Here is a 4098-nt window from a genome sequence, read left to right on the forward strand (position 1 = left end):
CATGTATGTTGCCACGGATCATAAAAATTGGGACGAACTGCTCCCGTATGTGACATTCGCGTACAACACTGCCTTACAAGAAACCACGGGGTTTCCTCCTTTTCGTCTGGTCTACGGACGCGACGTCACCACTATGCTCGACGTGATGCTCCTGCCAACTTCGTCTCAACCTACCGCACCAGATACAGACGCCTTTGTTCAGCGTGCCGCAGCAGCGCGGCACCTTGCGCGGCAACGAATTCTATCCCGACAAAGTCAAGATGCTCGTCGATACAACATGTGCCATCGAGACGTCACATACAACCCGGGAGATCTTGTATGGGTTTGGACCCCTATACGTCAACGAGGCCGGTCAGAAAAATTATTGCGCCGATACTTTGGACCCTACCTAGTTTTGCGTCGTCTAAGTCCTGTCAACTACGAAGTTATTCCAGCCGACACTTCGCACCACTCCCGTAGACCACGTTCCTCTGACATTGTTCATGTTACCAGGATGAAGCCTTACCTTTCGCGCTGACTCCCATCCACAAACTTTGTGATGCGGCCCCTGTCGTCTCGTCCGTTGTCTTTCTCATTTCTTTTATTTTTCCTTGTGGCATTTAACATCTCCCCAGCTTTATTTATTTATTTCTTCTTTTTTTTGGAGGGAGGGGTAATGGCACGCACTAGTTACGCTAGAGGTCGAGGAAGAAGAAGTGTGCGTGGTAGCTGCTGCAAACACGAACTGTAAACGGCTGTTCGCTTAGAACTGACTGGCTGGCTTTTCCTCTCGTGACAATATGATACCCTCGCTTCCGCAGCGCTAAGAACCAGGTCTAGCCGTGGGAAGGTGGTCACGTATTCGTCGACGTGCCGGGGCCTACGTGAAATAACCGGCGCGTCGGCAACTGAAGAGCACCCTATCCGCCACACAAGAACAGGGGGGGGGGGACCCTTTCCTCCTCTTTCTGCATGGCGGCGACGGTGTTCTATGCAGTCACGTTATCTTGACTCTCTAGCGGCGTCAGCGGCATCCAGCGGTATCAGTCGGTCGCTGCTAGCGCTGGGGGGATGAAAGGGGGGCGGAGCTGGTTACGAGGCCGACGACAACGCCGACGACGACGCGAAACCCAGGAACGGACGCCAAAGAGCTGCGCTCTAAAACAACTTGCCGCAGGTGGGGAACGATCCCACGTCTTCGCATTACGCGTGCTACGCTCTACCGATTGAGCTACCGCGGCACCGTTTTCCTATCCACGTTCTGGGGTAGTTATGTGTCACTACTACAACTAACCCTGGGAGTGTTAGCCAGCGCCACCACTCACAAACCTTGGAGGCGGATGCGGAACATTCATTCTGCCGCAGGCGTCACGAGTACGTCATCTTTTTGGGTGAAGGCAGCTAGTCAATAAACCCGTACTTGCTACCTGAAGGCACCAATGATGCCGGATTAGAGACTTTCGTTATGTAATGAACGAGAAGACAGGTGGTTGACCGAAGGGCCCAATGTTTATTATTTTATTATTTTTCAGACTTGGAAAAAAAGTTCTGTAGCATGTATTGAGCAACAGACCACTCGATCACGAATTTTTAAGGATGGCCTACCATTTCCTCATTTATACTTTTGCTCTGAATATAATATTTATTGAAGTTGATTAATTAATAATAAGTAATTATGTAATTCAGCGAAATAAAACTATGGCCTTAGTTTCTGCAAGCCACGGCAAACAACATTACCTTGGTTCTGTCCAGCCGCGTGGCACTGCGGCACGTTTTTAACTTTTGGCACAACTTACGTGGGACACTTGATGTGACCGCATGAAAATACTTTTTTTTTATTTTATTGCGATCAGCCTTGTTGGCAAACTTTGCCCATTCTTCGGGATGTTTGTCCGCATCTAACCTTGTTCCCATACCCATGACCTGACATTTCCTTGAAGAAGGCATAAAAAATATCAACAGGGAAAGTGTCTAAGCATAAGCTACCCCTCCTATATTTCACGTGACGTGTGACCATTACATTTTCAAGCTTCAGACAAACCTGGTGTCTACTAGCTCGGGCCAATATGCATATGCTGGCTACTGTCTTGTCGAGCAGACAACATGGGGCACTGTGTATGTGCCCGAACAGGCAACTTACCCATCTTCTTAACTCGCCCAAATAAGCTGCTTACGGCTCAGAAGTTTGAAGAACGCTAGTCCCCGAGCCATGACGAAGCAACACTTCCTAAATAAGTTTTCAAGGACTCCGAACGCCCTCCTCTCCTCAGCGCCTACATCCCCACGATGAGATGGAACACGGCGGAGCGAATACCATCGCAGCACTGAATAAACTGTTGTGCACGTTATGCAAGGAGAACCTTGCAATGGGAAGATGCAGCTTTATATGGCGGCAGATAACATTATTATTTCGAGCATGACAAGAGGCGGCTTGACGCTACCGCAAGCAGTGTTTGTGAATGCTGCTTTAGTGACAGAAATTGCGCTCGACAGAGGTAGGAGTGCTCAATTCACGATACAGTTTTTCTCGTGGCCCAGTCAAAAGGAATCCCTGGTTGGGTTTGAGCCATCAGTGCTGGGCGATGATGACGGTGCGGAGACCTGTGACAGTGAGAACCAGCGAGAGCATGTTATGCACCACATCTTGCAGTACTGCAGCAAATACAATGCTGAACCACACTGCCACTGTCGGCATCTTCGTTTTTCATAAGTACGACTAAAGCAGCCCATACTGAACACGGGCATAAAAAAGGCGCATACACACGCGAACACAGGTGCTACTTTCAACAGTTTATTCTTGAGGCGCTGTTATGTTCTGTTCAGTTCTGCTAGAGGCGGGTTACTGTGAAGAAACTGAGGTGAAAAGCACCTGGGCTTCTCCATTGCTCTATGCTAAGCAGCAAAACATGGCCCTCTTGCTACTTTTTTGCTACTGCTAAACAGAAATGCTTGATAACCTACCGAAATGATTTGCTAGGTGCATTTCTGTCTTTCCGGTACTGCGCACTGATGTGCTTGTGCTACACTGATGTCTTTGGTGTTTAAAGTAGCAACAGCACCGCAAGAACAAACTGTTGGAAGTAGCACCTTCGTATATGCGTATTTGGCTTTTTTCCCCGTGTCCAATTCGCGCTTCTTTAGTAGCCAGAATGCTGAAGCGGAAGCTTGAAGCCGTTAAAGCTTGATCTATAAGTACGTCCTGGTAAAAGAAAGCTATTTCACAGCTTTACATGGATTGCTATTGCTGGCTTAATCTCAAAGGGCTTTGTTTCTGCCACAATGCAACGAAAAAAAAAAGTTCCGTAGCACCGCTGTTACTGCTAGCGAGACTGCTGTTTCCATCAACAATAGTTATAGCGGACTGTTAAAATATTCGAGTTGATGAATTAAGAACTAAATATACTAGAATGTCCTATCAATAATGCTCTCTTTATAAGACTGTCATATCTTTCGAAGGAATCACAATTAAAAAAACACAATTTTCTCTGTGTGTTTCTTCAATGGAAGATACAGGCTCTCAACAGATCAGCTTTAGAAATTAAAAAAAGCGTGTAATCATCACCACCACCTTCCAAATCCATATGAGAGTCTGAAAGTTCCCTCAATTCATTGCATGGCGTGGTGACGCCAACTTCCAGACCAATCTCAACCGCGTGACGTCACACTAGCGTGCGAAGGCCTTGTCAGTCTAGGTGATGTTTATCGAAGTCTCTTGCCGCTGTTTGGAGCAAATGCGGGTGACCAACTGCCAACGCCGCGCAGCCGAAACGGACGACCAAGGATCATAATAATCATCTCAAAATATAGAGCGTATCATCATCAATTAAACTCCGGTCACAAGAAACATTGCTAATTGCATTGGCGTCGTCAATCACCTCCAAGGGATGGTTGCGCCGCCAAGTTTTTCTCAATATATATATAACAAAAAGAAAAACGCTTCACATAAGCAAAGGTTCCAGTTCATTCAACAATATTTCTTGGAAATGTGCGGTATCACCGTCATTTTACAGCAGAAAACATTAGGTTTGACACCTTTCTTTAATCGAATCAATTGAACTTGATTGGGCCGTGAGCAGTGAGCACACTGACTAATTTGACGCATATTCAATGTTCAGGCTG

General features: G+C 46.8%; 1 non-coding gene across 1 annotated transcript; it reads right to left on the minus strand.

Moving 5' to 3' along the window:
• Positions 1–1148: 1148 nt before the first annotated feature.
• On the minus strand, positions 1149–1220 carry TRNAT-CGU (transfer RNA threonine (anticodon CGU)). Its single transcript has one exon. It is a non-coding gene; the product is annotated as a tRNA-Thr (tRNA).
• Positions 1221–4098: the final 2878 nt, after the last annotated feature.

This window comes from Dermacentor variabilis, chromosome 1 (assembly GCF_050947875.1).
Source record: "Dermacentor variabilis isolate Ectoservices chromosome 1, ASM5094787v1, whole genome shotgun sequence".
NCBI classification, from domain to species: domain Eukaryota; kingdom Metazoa; phylum Arthropoda; class Arachnida; order Ixodida; family Ixodidae; genus Dermacentor; species Dermacentor variabilis.